The sequence below is a fragment of the Tympanuchus pallidicinctus genome, unplaced genomic scaffold (assembly GCF_026119805.1).
Source record: "Tympanuchus pallidicinctus isolate F22 unplaced genomic scaffold, pur_lepc_1.0 scaffold1, whole genome shotgun sequence".
Lineage (NCBI taxonomy): Eukaryota > Metazoa > Chordata > Aves > Galliformes > Phasianidae > Tympanuchus > Tympanuchus pallidicinctus.
The window spans coordinates 52192547-52208928 of record NW_026294618.1 but is presented as its reverse complement, the minus strand read 5'-3'; the positions used below and the strand labels follow the sequence as shown (position 1 = coordinate 52208928).

General features: G+C 38.2%; 1 protein-coding gene across 3 annotated transcripts in view; it reads left to right on the top strand.

Moving 5' to 3' along the window:
* Nucleotides 1-16382, top strand: part of ARHGAP18 (Rho GTPase activating protein 18) — an 84753-nt gene that overhangs the window by 25474 nt on the left and 42897 nt on the right. The gene's annotated exons all lie outside the window — the stretch shown is intronic.

Sequence of the window (16382 nt, the reverse complement as noted above, 5' to 3'; positions counted from 1 at the left end):
CTTCCTTGCTGAAACGGGCAACAAAGGTCCCATTGATTAAGATGGGACTTTTATTAATGCGGGAAAGCCAATTGAAACTGGGAAGGTATTGACGCTGACACACTGCTTACATATGCGCATAATGAGTGCTTCTGACCAAAGAGATTATAATCTCATTAAAAAAAGATAGATAAACAGAAGTACTGTATGTTGCCATGCAGTAAAGATAACTGATGCACCACGGTATGTCATGCCTTGAGTTACAAGAACAAGAATGGAGTTGAGAAGTGCAGCCTACCTAGTGTTTGAGCAGTGCAGGTGGCCCCTGTTCTTTCTGAGACTCTCTTCCTCTTCAGTGATGCTACTGTCAACTCTGCTGTAGCTTCTACTGTTGTCTTAACTGCATGTTGGGTCTTAACATGCACTGTCGGTCTGCAGTGTGCAGTGATCGTGCATAAATTATTCTGGTTGGGCAGTACACATGGAGAGTGTGCAGAGGAACAAATGTGAGATGTGATCTTCTTAATCGTAACGTAGAAATGTGTAAGTTAAAACTGTGTAGGGCAGGGGATTTCCACATGTTTGTATTGTAGCGAAGCAACCCTTTTGGAAAGACAAGCAGCCAACCTATGCTGAATTCTTATTTTCAAGTACATTCAAAACAATTAATATTGGAGATTATACTGTTTTCTGAATGTTGGAGAAGTGTGGCACTGGTGCATCCTGAATAAAGTGATGTGTTGTCTGTGCTCCACATAAAGCCCATCTTCGGAAAGGGTTGTGCTTCCAAACCATTTGTTTTTTCCTTCAGGCATGGGGAGTTTTGCTAGATGAGACTGCAGTTTCACTGATCTAATAGATCACTTCACTATTCTGTTTTGGCCCTTTAAAGGCACAGTGAGCCTGTGAAGTTCTGCCTTTGGGAAAGGCTTGCCTTATCATTGGCTCATCAAGCTAAAATCTAGAAAAACCTCCATGTGTTCACTTTGAAGTGTGACAGTTCAGCAATATTGCCTTGACAGTGTTGATGCACAGAATAGCATCAAAGCTGATTTTGGAATATAACTTTACAGTTTATGTCAAATTAATGGTTAAAAGAATATAATACATTTTAGATGTTGATTATGGGTCACTTCTGTGTTGTACCAAGTATTTAACTAGGAATTTCTTTAGTGAAATCACAGGGGTAGGTTACCTGGTAATAGTATCCTTCCACGATACTTCCGTTTTCTCACTTCTCAGCTTTAAGCTATAAGATCCACTATCCCTATATTTATTGGCTGCTTTGCTGCTTGCATATTTATGTTACCTCCTTTTCATTGTGATGTTCTACCTACACGTCATTTTTCTTGATTTTTCCCATGGAACTGCTTGGTGTTAAATGAACTGTAGAAAAGAAGAGTACGTCAAGTAACTTGTAACCCATGACTGTTTCAGTGGCTTTTTTGGCCCTTGTAGGCATGTAAGCCTCATGTGAAACATGAAGTTCATTTACCGAAGCATAGACATCCATTGCCATTTAGGTTCCTTGCTAGGGTTTTTGCCTCATCTACTGTGGCAGAAAGCTGCAGGTCCTATGTCATATTTGCCAGCTACATGCAGACGTTTTAGATAATAACAGTCTTTTCATAGGGCTGCGTGTGCTTATCCTTAGGCAACTGAATCCAGACAGTCCTCTGCAGGGCTATTTCTGTTCAAGAACCAGTGTGTATATATATGTATGGAAGTAAAAATATTGTTCAAATGATTATATGGTTATAACACCAAGACTGGAGTGTCCAACAGATGGGAAATAAAATATAACAAAACTGCAAGCAACTAGATGCATGTGGAACTAAATGTATACATACCAATGTGCAAGGAAAATAAATTTCTGCTACAGTACATCTTCGAGAGCCCAGCTTAAGAGGGCAAAATGAGTTATACTTAAATGTGTTTAAATGTGACGGCCACTGGGAGTTTGCTTTGCTTTTCTCTCCCATCTTTGTTGTATCTCATAGGCTGCAGTTCTGCATTATTTCCTTCTCTGCTCCAAACTGTCATGTGAGTCACAGCCTCCCTGTATGCTTCCAAAGAGTCCCTGTGCTTTCTCACCAGCAGCCAGCATGTGTGCTTTTGTTGCCACTTCATGTAATTACTGCGGAAGACCAATTTGAGTTCTGCAGCTTTGCAAGTTAGTGCCATTTTAACATCATGTACTCCCAGAGGTCCTGTGTGTCTTTATATTGCTAGTGACTTGTTAAGAAGGACATCAGTACTTTGTAAAGACTAGAATGTAGCTCTTCTCCAGAGGCAATGTACTTATGCACACACTCACTTATTTGCTGTATTTAAATATAGCATTTGGTTTGCTGACACTCACTTGCAAAATGAGAACAACAAGCTCAGTTTCCTTTAGATGGAACTAAAACCCAGACTAGTTCTGGAAAGAGTGCTGTAACCCTTGGCTACTGTAAAAGAGAAGTTTGCCACCTCCTCGGATCTCCTCTGTCAAATGACACCTGCCAGCTAGCATCCGAGGTCTCTGAGATTCACTGTATTGCTTTGCTGCTGAACTCATGTGAATTTGGGAGATGTCAGCAGAAGGTGGGCAATGCGTGGCAGTGGAACAGAGTGGATCAACCTAAAAAGAAATCTAGTAGTGAACAGGAATTCATATCTTCTGTGAAGGGCAATTTCCATTTTCATTCCTTCAGAGAGAAAAGCTCTAATTTCTTTCCCTCTCTTTCCCCACCGATGGCTTGCTCTTGGAGTTGAAATCCAGTACAAAGAACTAAAGCACAGTGAGAGATGCATGTGATTCTAAGTATGGAAGCAGCAACTGATGTGTTGTGATGGAGCCTTCTCCACTTTCTTTTGCAATCTGTTTGTACAGCACAGATTTTGGATTTTCCACATATATGTCATCTCAGCATTTGTTGTTCCTACCCCCTGTAACCTGTCTGCCATGACACCAGTATGGGTGGCTTAGCACAGTACCTGCTGTGTGTTGTTTTGCTTATGCAGAGCAAAGATCTATCGTATTACAGCTGACTTCATAAAAATCATAGCAATTTTCTTTCTACTGAGTTTATATGAACTATAAATATATGAACGTCTATAGTCTATATGAACGCAGATCTTTCCTGCCTTGAATTTGCCTGCTAATTTGAATGTTTATTGTATTATAATTTGAATGTGTATTGTGTTTATTGTCAGTGTAGTAGAATAGAGCTAATAGGCAACAGTGTGCTAAGTTTTTGTTAAAATAGTTTTTGTGTCTTTTGTGCTGTATGTGTGTATAAATATATAGTGTACTGCAGACCCCTACCATGTTGCTTAGTTACCACTGTATTAATCCCAGTAACTTGATCTACAGACAGCACAATGCAGTAGCCCACTATTTCCAGCTTCCCTGATTCCAAATTCCTGCCTTCTCTGGTTTCCCCTTCCTCATTTTGCACTTTATTTTGTCTTTGAATTTAGCTGGCTTCTGCCTTTGGAAAAACACAGCAAACACCAATGAAGACCTCCTACTGTCATTTAGCCTATTGTTGAGCTGCTGCACAATTTTATTTTGGTAGCTTGAATGAATAATTGTTTTTTATTCTCTATGTTCCTTCAGTCTAAAGATTTTTTTATTTTTTTTTTTAACATGTGTGTGTGTGACTTTTTTCTTTTCTTCCTCCAATTTTCAGCATCCTTCTTTACACATCCTTCTTTCCTATTATTCTGCCTCCGCCTCCCAGCCTGAATTACTTGGAATACTTCAATGTCAGTCTCATGAGTGGTCATTCGCACAACTAAAATCACTTTTGTGCTGCTAGTTTGCCCCTCATTCAGCTGTATAAACTGCAGGCACACTTGTTTTTCTAAGGATCCTGTCTCTTCGAGTTGCATCTCCCTTCTGCTCTGCCTGAGCTCTTCATCAGGGCTGTCCTTGCTGTACAGACATGGTCACTGGTTCTTGCACTTAGATATCCGTTTATCATCTGTCAGTGTTATAAAACAACATTATTTCAATAAGCTCAGTTCACTAACTGACCTAGATCATTCTGTGTCATGGATGAAGATTGGATTTAACGCCCTTTGCTATCAGTGAAAATAGCCTATTCAGTTCTACTCTCAGTCAGGCCCTTAAGTAGGTCTCAATGAGAGTATCTGTGCTGAATCAGTGGAACTGCATAGCAGAGGAAAATCAGGGCTCTCTGTGCACTGGCTTTCTTTTTTATTTTAACAACATACGGAGAATGAGACGACATGCTTGTCTAGCTATAAGGAATGTGAAACATAAGGGCCTTTTGAGCGTTTTAATTAAGGACTTTCTCAAGTGTGCACAAATCTAGATGATGAAGAGCATAATACAAGACATTGCTAGATGTGCTGTTCTAAGCATGTAAACCTTGTGCAGAGCTAGAAAGCAACTGACCTGCAGAACAGAGTACTGTGGGAATCTTGTAAATCTGAACTTCAACATTAATTCTAGATGTGGCATCAAATTAATTTTTTTTTTTTTGTTTCTGTAACTTATTCTTTGAAGAGCGGGGCTGATGGATTTGGTCTAGAAAAAGACCAATGGCCTTTTCTGCCTGCTGATGTTGGCACTCAGTTAAGACATGTTAATAATCAGTTGTTACTGCTGATACTTTTGTTTCATAGCTGTCCCCAGAAAGGATGAAGCTGGGTGGTTCTAAAGGCTGTTGGTACATGCTTCAGCCTCGTCTGCAGTGCGTGTGCCCAGCTCAGTCATTGCTCTTTTTTACTAGAGTTACTCAGTATCTGCTTTCATTTTTTTTTTTTTTCTTGTACAAATCAGAATACTACAGCTGAACTGTGGCCATAATTCCAGTCACTGATACAGAGAAGTTACTCCTGTGAGTGGTATTGCAGATTCCGGTTGTGTATGGGTCACTGACTGTCACTTTGTACTCCTCAGTAAATGAACAAGACTAGGATGAAAAATTCCACACTAGTAAGCCTTGAGTATTTTCAATGTGACAATGGGCTGTTTTGTGAGGACTGCTTGTTTTTCAGTGAACCTATCTCTGCCTTGGAATCTTGATCTCAAAATGATCATGTACAGGCAGGGAATTTAAATATTTCTAGCCAAACAGGGAAAAAAAAGGTTGTTTTTTTTTTTTTTTTTTTTTTTTTTTCTCTCTCTCTACTTTAAAGTGTGGCCATGTAAAAATTAAAACTGACTTGACCTATTTCATAAAGTACAATTTTAGCCACTATTTTCTGAGGTAGTTTTGGTGATATTCCAAACAGTGTAATAAATTAACACATCAGCAAAAGCTGAAGCTGTGCGCTTACTCTTTGGTTGTTGTTTCATGCTGTCATCTATCACAACAGTATGAAAGTGAAAACAGCAACAGTCAGTTAATTGGTTGTACCTTCTCTGATGATCATCTGTTCCAAGTCCTGCTTTGTTCTGGAAAGCTGTTCCTTGCCCTGCTTCCTGCAGCATCCCAGTCTTCTTCCTGTCCACCAGTCCCAAAGCCACCCTGGCAGTTTTTGCGTGGGCAAGGGGAAGTCATATACTTTGACTTCACTTTCCTATTTGAAAACCCGGGGAATACTTACATACTGAAGTGAATAGGTGAGAATTGTTTTGTCAGTATTTAATGTGTGACATTTAAAGTACCTTTTTTTTTTTTTTAAACATATTTTTTACTGTTTTTGATCTGTTGTTTGTTTTTATCCAATTGCCATGTCACTGCAAGAACAATAGCTGTTTGGACTTGAGGCCAGTATTGAAATATTCCCTCTTAGAAATTCTCTGCCTATATTAAATTATGTCATCGAGGTCCAGAAGTATACTATATTGGGAGGTAATGGTGAGGTTTGTGACTTATCTGAGGGAGTGCATGGCTATATTTCAACTGGACAAATGGATCAGGAAGCTCTGTTATGCTTGTAATTTCCCACGTAGTGGGAATTATATATTATACAATATAGTATATATTATATATTATATATTATATAGTATAATATGTATAATATTATACAATATACATATATTTTACAATATAGTGATTGTGGTTATAGCCATGGTTATGAGTCTGTGATCCTAGATAGAAAGCAAGGAGCTTGGAGCAGTAACTGAAAGCCTCAGCTGCTGAATAGCAAGGGAGTACTGGTCAACACTGTCACCTACACAGTCATTACTCATTTGGCAGTCATAGTGGGAGACCAAAGCTGTGGTTACCACGGGCTAATGGAAAGTGCTTTCTCTCTTGGCCATATGAGTGCCAAGAGAATGATAGATCAAACAACATTCATTGTATAGCTTCTAGAGCCTTACCACATTGTTTTCTTTGCCACAATTAGATAGCATTGCTTTTTGGGAAAAGTCCTTTCTATCAGCTGTGTTTGCAGACGATGAACATTTGTGTCCTACTAAAATAGTTCTCATGACTTAGCTGTATTGTCCTCATATTTCAGGTAGCCTTGAGGGATATCTTTTTGTTCTGTTGAGATAGAGCTAGAGCATCTCTCAGAGGAGAGGTGCACACTATTTCCTGAAACTTTTTCTTTTCATTTCAGAAGCCTTCTAGAGCTCAAACCAGCAGAAATTTTGACGTGCAGTGACAGTAGGTATAGGCTATGGTCAAATTAGGCTAAGATGAATGGAGGTTGCAAGGAGTGGGGACATCACTGTAAGTGGAGTTTGATTCCACCTCTCACCTACACAGTTTTCTTGTCCTGTCATTGGCATTTCTGATCTCATTGAACTAGGTTGAGCTGCATAAAGAAAAGAATCCCTCTGTCAGTAGGTTTGTTTGTTTGTTTTTTGCAAATGTTGTTTTCAGACATATTGGTTTCTTCATCTGGCTCAGCAAGCAATGGCAGTGATGATACTGACACGACAAAAGTAATGGGGGCCCACAGGAGAGGAAAGATTTGACAGCTCTCACTGGCAGCAACCTTCATCTGTGTCAGCTTAATGTGATTATTATGTAGCCATGATTTGTCAAGATCATTCATTTTTATGAGTCCCAGTACTGACTATGACCACATTCTTTAAGAGATTGGTCTGTTATAATATAAATTTATTGGCTCAAGTTTGTTAAAAAGTATTTGATGACTTAGCTTTGTACTGACGGATTCTTAGCCAATTCAGGAGCAGTTTGGACTTTAGCAGCCACTCTGAGTGTAGGCTGTATTTCTGGCTAATTTTGTCCATACTCAGACCATTCAGTGATTCAGTAGAGTGCGTGTCTTCTAGCTGTAAAAGGCATGTTGATTGTGAAAAGAGATCCTTGGGATCCAGTGGCATTCTCTGGTGAGGAATACCGTGGAGCACTTGCACTTATTTCGGAGTCATAATGAAGGCAAAGCAAGCTCTCCATGACTAACTGCATAGAACAGCGTGCTTCACAAAAAGAAACAAAAGCCCAACTTTGATTCCAGTGTACTATAATGAGGTCCATTGCAGCTTCTAAATTATAATTGTTTGTTGATTGATAAGCTTGTGAAAGCTTGCTAATTGATGCTTTGTTTAAACACACCTTTCTTTGCTCTGAACTTTGCACCACAAACATCACCTTAGTTTCATAGTACGCACAAAGTACTTCTTATTTGTGATAGTGCTTTGATGTGTAGTCAGAGTCATGCATTTGGTTTACTATTAGGAACACAGCCTAACTTTTCATTGCAGTAATGTTTTAAGGGTAAAAGAGACTAAAGGAGTTAAATAGTAAAAGATTACGCAAATGTCACTGAAATATTATGTACTAATTAAAATGTCAAAGCAGCTGTCCAGTGACCCAAATTCTTCCTACCTTTTTCTTTCAGAGAAGGATATTTGCACTGTGGTACTTGTTCTTCTTTGAGGTAAAAACATAGAAAAATAAATATGTGGTCTTTTTTCTCCTTGACAGGAGGAAGCGTTCATAAATTTTTCCATAAACTTTATGAGCTTCAAGCTGTGGAAGCTAGTATTTGGCACTTTGTACTTCAAATCAGAACACAGCTTATGAAAATATATGATATTAAAATCAGAGTGATCACAATATTTAGTTTTTTGAACTTTTAAAGTGATTGTTTAAGCTTAGTCATCCTCTCTTAGTGAGTGTAAGGTACACATTCACTTGTATGTTTTCACTTACTATTCATTTGCAGAATTATTTGATAGATATTTCATTAAACACAGACCTCAATATGGACTGCCATAATTTCTGTCTAGAAGTTTCAATTTCAATATATGTAGGTGTTTAATCTCTGAAATACAGATAAGGAACAAACTGAGTTGCTGTTGAATAGTTTTGAAGAGTGTGCTAAGGGAGCTACAGCTACTTAGCTGGTGAGAGCTGGGTGCTGGCTGTTAGGGTGAGAAAAGCAGCTGGAGCCAGACTGTCAATCAGAACCTCTGCACAGGGCCACACCAGTGAGAAACAGGGCAGGGTGTGGCAGGACAATAAGCACTGATTCAACATATGCAATTTTACATGACAGTCCTTTCCAGCTCTTCAGACAGCGTATTATAATCTGAGCTTCCACCTAAAATGTAATGGGAGCCTTCAGCCAGGCTCTTGGCTGCTCATTCAGGCTGGCTATCTTTCCTCCCTTTCCGTTCCTTAAATTGCAAGCTTTTGCCACTGACATAATTTGATGTTTTCAAATTAATTGGAATGGAGTTTTCGCATAGCACTTAATACTGCATGCATTGAATTTTTTTTTTCCTGTTCACATGTGATCAGGTATAAAAATATCTGGTATTTGCTTGTTGAAGATGCGCTTCATAATTTGAAGATGTCTGGCATTGGGAAATTGGTCCTGTCACTAACAGTTGAGTAGCACTCAACAGTACTTAACATTGTTTTTGTTCTTCTTTACACACAGTGTGCACGTATGGCAAAAGAAAATAGGAGTTTATAGAAGCATTGGCATATGGATTACGCCTCATCTGAGTGTTTCCTTTACTGAGGAAATTATTTACACCTAAAGTTGAAGTCAGGGTTATCTAAAGTTGATGTCAGGGTTTTAACCACTAACTACATGGGGTCATTTTAAAGAGTACAGTGAGTGTCGTGTCACTTTTCACTTTGTTTTCTTTTTTTTTTTTGGCTGCCCTTAAACTCAAGTGTTGTGTTGGGCTATGCAGGGTAAGACACATGGATAATGTCTGTGATCCGTCTGTGAAAAAGCTGATTGGTGCTTCGTTACAGTGTTGCTTTATATAACTGATTGCCATCTTGTGAAATAGACTGGCAACTTTTTAAAACAACATATGTATGTATATATGTCTATAACATAGAGAATGAGCTGAAAAAACGTATGAACTACTGACATGGTGGTTTAGAAACTGTTATCTCTCATGTTTGTAAGATATTGCTAAAGAAAGGAGTGTCAGTTAGGAAGGAAAAATAAGCAATTTTCCTAAATTTTTATTAAGAATTATCATTTCAGTATCTAAAACATTACATATATATATATATTTAATAGCACTACTTAAGTCCCCGAATTCTTGTGGCTTTGTTTATGTCTTCATTCCAGTGAATTTAGTTTAATGTACTGTAAGAGCTCTTTTTCCAGCAATTTTTTCTTCCATTTCTATAATTCTTAAAGCTTTTCTTTTTTTTCTCAGCTGCAGAGCAAGCAGCCTTTGTATGCTATGACTACCAGCCCTCTGTTTCGATCTAGCTTTGTCTGTTTCTTCTTGCATTCTTAGAATGTAACAGTGGTCTTCTGTGGTGGTGTTCAGTTTTGGTGAACTTATTGTGCCCACATGGAAGAGTCTGCTGGTCCCAACAAGAATCAGATTTAAGAGTAAGGAAAAACAAAATGTAGTGCTATTGGAGGAAGCAAGAAAAGCAAGGATTACATGAGAAAAATACTAGATCAGCTAACATATGGGATTGTTTTGTAGGGTTTGTTTTTTATTTTGAACACCTAGTTCTATTAAATAATTGGTTATTTACTTTGTCTTCTGCATGTTTTCTGTTTGCTCTTTCTTCTTTTCAAGTGTTTGTTTCTTTTTGGTTTTTGTTTCTTTATCATTTATTTTGTGTTATGTTCTCATTGTTTTTCTCCTCTTCTGGAACAAAGCAAAACTTCTTTTCATTCCTTATTGGTGGAAGTTCTGTCACAGTGTTCAAGTTCTGATATCCACACCTTGTTGGTAGCACAGCTGTGGATACTGTGGTAGTCATTAAGTGGCTGAGGATCCTAGAAAAGGAGACCCAAACTGAGAACAGATGAATTACTCTAGCTAATTACTCCCTGTTGTTCCTCAAGAACCAGGACTGGAAAACCTGTCATTTCTTCTACAGTATCATCTCTGTACTAGATTAAAGGACATTTCCATCACTTGTGGAAAGTTTTCCTAAGCAGTGAGAGTGAAACAACTGAGCAGCTGGAGCTCTTAAATTACAGACCAGGCTTTTATGACAAGCTACCACTAGTTTCCAAACTTGCTCATGAAAGCATTTGTATATCCAAATTGGTAGCTGTACATCTGTATACTTTGTAGCTGAAAAGACATTTTTATTCATAGAAGAACCACTAAAGCTTTGCAGGGAGCTCGGTTGAAAAAATGAACTTTTTTATATCTTCTCTGCCAGTATTTGGGAAACACGAATGATAGCAATGGCAGAGGTAGGACAGAATCTGTGCTTCTGAGTAGCTTCCTGTTTCCTTATTTGTCTACTGACATGTAAAGACTACCAGAAATATGAGGTGGGAGGGAACATATTAGTGTAGTTTTGTTCTATTTAGTGGGGTTCCAGCTGGGTCATAGGACACTGAGCCTTTGGAAGTGCTCATTAGTGTGCATAACAAAGAGAGCTGCCTACGGTTTATCTGGATCAAATATTCTCTGAGAATCTTAGCTTAGAAAAAAGAATTTAGTAGGCAAGGAGAAGTTGCAAAGGCTCTACAGAGTCATGGCATTAGCAGTTGCCCTTGAAGATAAAATGGAAGAATTGTGTGTGGGTGCCATTTTCAACCTCTTCTGATGAGATGGCCAGATTTTTCTGCTGTCTCCTTTGTGTGGTGGATTTTTGGGGTGGGGCTGTATGAAGGACATAGCTGGATCAGGGCAAACCTGCGCTGTCCTCTGCTTTTGCTGTGTCTCTTTCAGCATGGCACAGAGCAGATCTCCCTTATGCAGCAATGTATGCAGCTTTTCTTTGTGTCAGCTTCTCCAAGAGTAGATGACACGACTGTGGCCGCTTCTTAAGTTGATGTCCTTTGGCCTCAGAGTCACTGTTGCAAACATCTTCCTGATACTTGAACCGAAACTACCACCAGAATATCTGTGTTTACTGGGCCATTGAATCAATGTGCTTCCCTCCACAGCTCTTTCTGTAGGCAGCTCTGCTTCCTACTCTCCTGTCTCTTCCAGCTTGTGCAAAAGCATTGCTCTGCTTGGTCTTAGTGGGTCTTTATTGGTTTGTTTGGGTAATGAGAACAGTTCCCTTACAAAATGTGTTGAGACTCTTGCAGGATTTTCATGTCTGCTGGTTAGGAATGCTCATACAAATTCATTACAATTTATTCTGAATTTAAGGATTACACTGTGATAAATTAACATAAATGTGTGCCAACTTCCTTCAAGCACAAACAAAATTACTGAATAGTACTGTAGGTCTTACATTAGTAACTAACAGGGTTATAGGTCTAATTAGCAGGTCCTTTAACATGGTAAGAGCTAGTGCTTTTAAAGAGCTAATTGCTTTTAGAGGCACAAAAGTGTCTCAGTATCATTTCAAGGCTGTGACTGTACTTTACTAGATGGCTGTGACATTTGCCACCGTAGTTTAAATCGGGCTTTGTTGACATGCTTTTTTTTTTTTTTCCCCACTGTGAAAAGAAAAATAAATTATTTAAATCTTCCTTCTCTGTGCCTCAGTAATGGAATTACAAATACTATATCTATTTCACTTTCTACTTGGTGCTCTTTGATATTTGTAAGGTCTGAAGTAATCTCACACAGGTTTTATTCTCTTCTTTGTGAGATTAGTTCCAGTGATTCTCTTAGGAGATTACACAAAAAGGACACTTTAGAAACATATAGGATGTATTTGAATATTTTTCTAATAAGCAGCATGAGAGTTGTTATAGAGAACATACATTGCATATTTTGCATATATATATTTTTAATTTATATTAGTTGTAGAGAATAAAATAATTAAAACTGCAGAAGGTAACAAAAATGTCATATGGAAACAGGTGACGTAGAAGGCATTTAGATGGAATGAGAAAAGCAGATAAATCATCATGGAAAAGATAAAAAAAAAATAGGACAGAAGAGATTCAAGTGAGACCATTCTTTTCCTTGTTTCTCTAGCCATGTGCAATATTTTTTTGGTTACAACTGGAGTTTTAAACAAAGAACTGTGTGAAAAGGAAGTGTAGTGAATGCTCGATTTGGAGACTGACTTCTGTTTTCGTTCAGTGGAATTCAAGCTTCAGTAATGATTTCCAGCTCCTCTGAAAGTGCTCATGAGTTGCTGAGGTGCTTCTAAAATGGTGTGTGACTGTATATGTAGTGTTTACCCCTCTGCCCTCATCTACATGTTTTTCTCTCTGGTGGATTTGGTTTTCCAGCAATTGTTATTGTCCTTCATAAAATATATGCTTTTGAATAAAAAATTCTATGTATGGGCCAACAATAGGATTACATTTGCAAAGTCTTTCAGAGACATAATTCAAGTATTATGAGAGTTAAGAGGTTCAGAGTGGCAGAACCTGAGTCAATAGTCTACCTCATTTTGTCAAAGCAGATGTAAAAGCAAAAAAAACTTCTTCTGATACTACTTCTCAGTTAAGCTGATAGTGATAATATTGCATGTCTGTGAATACATGATCCTTTTTACTTAAAACTCCAAAACTGGGTTCCGTGAGGCTCATCTTTTACTAAAAGAAATAAGCAGGCTTCTTTATTTTATGTCTGAAGAATAAAGCTAAAAACGTGCAGTGAGAGTTTTTAACAGCACAGACACTGGAATTCAGCAGGCACCCCAAAAACAAGGAAATGCAACTAGTCCAGTCAGTTTTGGGAGTTACAGGCTTCATGGCTGTGGTTGTTGATCCTAAATTCTGTTTCTCCTCTTTTGAAGAGTGGAACAAGATCACGTTTATTCTTAAATAATCTAGACTGTTACATCAAGTAACTGCAAATCATATAATCATAGAATGGCCTGGGTTGGAAAGGACCTCAAAGATCATCTAGTTTCAACCCCCTGTAATGGGCAGGGTCACCAACCACTAGACCAGGCTGCCTGGAGCCACATGTTCTGGCTAATAAATTATCTCATGTATATGTACACAGAGGGCAGTGATCTGCAACACCATTTTAGATGGGGTGTGTATGCATATCAGCTCACTATAATTATAAATTACCAAATCACAAGTAGAAAACAGGTGGAGTCTAAATGACTGTAGGATCAAGATGTCCTACTAAAGGAAATGCCATGAAATATTTTAACCTTCTTAAAAGTGCTACACATATGCTACAGCTATTGTCATCGTATTTGGGATCACCTATCTCTGGTGTAATGGAATAAATAGTAAGTGTAATATTCTTGGTCGCTGCCGTAGTTTCTTCCCTATTTTCTGTAGTTACAGGTTGGGAGAGTGAAAGCTCATGTAAAAATCTTATTTAAATAAGGATATGACTGAAAGCAGAATAGTCATGATAATGTGTATATAATATATAATGTGTGAATCTAATATATATATATAATAAATATATATATGTATATAAGACCTATAATCTGGCAGCCCTAACTTTGCCCTGTGTTGCTTTTGTTATTTACAGAGGTGCTTAAAATGCCAGCAGTTTTAGTGGCGTTTTGTTTGGTTGGTTTTTAAAAAACTCTCTAGGTATTCACCTCAGATGATGGTACTACAAGAAGCTCTAAAAGACCTGATTCTCCTTGCTCAGCACTTTTTATACTCACTGAGAAAGTTAGCAGTGTTTTACACTGTCTTTGCAGTCACTGTATGTGCTATTTGGAAGGAGAACAGAACTTTGCCTCATTTTTTACTTTGTTTTGGAGCTTAAGGGGGATTTGGGCAAGTTTGATTGCAGTTGACGTTCAGAATGTCCCATAAGGTCACAAAATAGTTATAAGAAATAGTTATAAGAAAACATTTCAGTTGTGAAAAAAGGAGTGTCTCAGTTCACCAAAACTGCTAGGATTTGTATTCAGAAGAGTTTGCAGTCAGTCATGGGAAGAATAAATATTAGAAAAGGTAGAAAGGAAAGGATACAGTTGTTGCAATGAATGACAAGATTTAAGAGCTACAAGAAAAGCAGAATTCAAGCTCTGTCTGAAGTTTTTGTGGTACCTTTTAAAAGGGGTGAGGAATATCTGTGCATCTTTCAGGACTTCAAATTTCCAGACTTGGGTCTCATTAGTTATTGCTAAAGGGTTACCTGCTGCTCATGAAAGCTGGAGGAAGGGACTTCTGCTTACCAGGAGGTTTTAGCTTTTTATGTAGTAGAAAGAATCTTTTTAGTACATGTTGAACCGTATGAAGCATCGAAGACATTTTTTTTTTTTTTTTTTTTTTTTTTTAAACTTAGGTAGCGTCAGCGCTCCATGGCTTTATGTAAAATACAGCTACTTTAGAACAACCTGCTTTGATGGGCACATCCATTACAATTTGATATTTCTTTGACAGAGGACTTTGAAATATGCTCAAAGCTGCACTGCAAAGCTCTCAATACTTGGCAAAGGACTAGTGAGACAGAAAGAAATTTCTTTAAGATTAGGTTGAAACCAATTAAAATGAAGAGAATCTTTGGAATTGAGGCCTGTCATTATCTTCATGCCTGATCTTTGGGCTGTAGCTCTGCCTTGAAACTGTGGGGGATCAGGATGTCTCTTAGGTAGGTGGATGTAGGAAGGGCTGCAGGTCATTCCTGAGAGTGGTGTCCCAACCAAGAACAGGGAGCTCCAGTCAGGCACACAGCTGCTGGATTAAGGCTTTTTTGGTTAATTCAGCTAAGAAGGCTTTGTACCTTGCGGTGCTTCTTGGCTTCCTGAAAGGAGAAGAAGAACGGGGAAGCTTTGGGTTTTGAAGCTTTGCCTGGTCCCGGGCACCAGTAGTGCAGCTCTCAGGATTAAAAGTGGGACAGGAGACCACATTGTTTCTTTCTCCTTATCTTTCTCATTGTTTATTTAGATTGGAAAGGACTTAGGAAGTCCTGTATTTATATTTAAGGTTGCTCAGTAAATAGTTTTCAAAAAGTGCATGATATCCATAGGCATTTTTTAGTTGTTTACATCTGGTTAGCCTTTGTACAAGCTTAAAATTACTGCTTGAATCACTCTTGACTTTGTAACTCCTCTGTCAACAAGATAACACTGTATTGAGAGAGCTGCTCTATTTATAGCCACAGTGCTGGAGTCAGAAACATACAGCAAACACGCTTCCTTTTATCCTCCTTGCAGATATTGATCTTGAAAGATTAATGGTCCATGGGAAAAGACTCCACAGATCTGATTATTATTCTTATTTGTATCACAGATTTGCACCATGAATCTGAATAGCGTGCTTCACCTCTCCAGGCCAAATCTCCACCCTTTTTTTTCTTTCTCTTTTTTTTTTTTTTTTTTCTTTTTTTTCCTCATGGCCTTTGTGTGTCTGGTTTATCAGGTTATTAAGTGTAACCACGTGTGTGATGCTCGCTGACAGTGAGACCAGAATCAGTCAAGGTATGGCTGCAGTTGAATTCTAAGAGCTGTCATGTAAACAGCCAAATGTACACAGTCTCTGGAAGAAATGAGGCTGTTTGCATGGCTATTTCACAAGTTGCTGCTGGGTTATGGTTGTAGTATGGTTGTAGTTAGATGTGTTTTAATTATTCTCTGAAACTCTGGAAGGAAGGTGCTATTTTACTGTAGTGTGAGAGAGTATATATGAAGGAGCTACAGAACTGAAGATGTTGCCTCTACAGGAATACCAATAGCGATGGCTTATGGACAGGGTTACTTAAAGAAGCTTTCAAAGCCAAGAATGTCAAGTTTCTATTTTTGGTGTACAGCTTTAGTAGATGGTAATAAACCAGGTGTAATCTGACAAGTATTGCTTGATAATGTAATGCTTTTTTGTGTGTGGTGTACTCAGTGATGAAAGTTATTTGATACCAACAAATGCTTTTGAAGCAGTCTGGTAAAACATTTGCCTAAAGCATTGACCTGTTTGAATGCAACATTTCTAGGCTTTTTTAGGCAGCTGCGCAAAAAGACCATGTTTGTTTTGTTGGGTTTTTTTTTTAGTTACAAAGAACTGACTTCTTACCAGGGTCATAGAGAATAAGTGATCAGGTGGTTTCTTCATGTGTTCCAGTTGCAGCATTTTTTATAGTTGTGACAGTTTTTATTCAGGAACAATCAAGGCCTGAGTTTTAAATTCCAAAATTTGTCAAAAATGAGTGGGGGAAAAAATTTATGATTAGAAAAAGT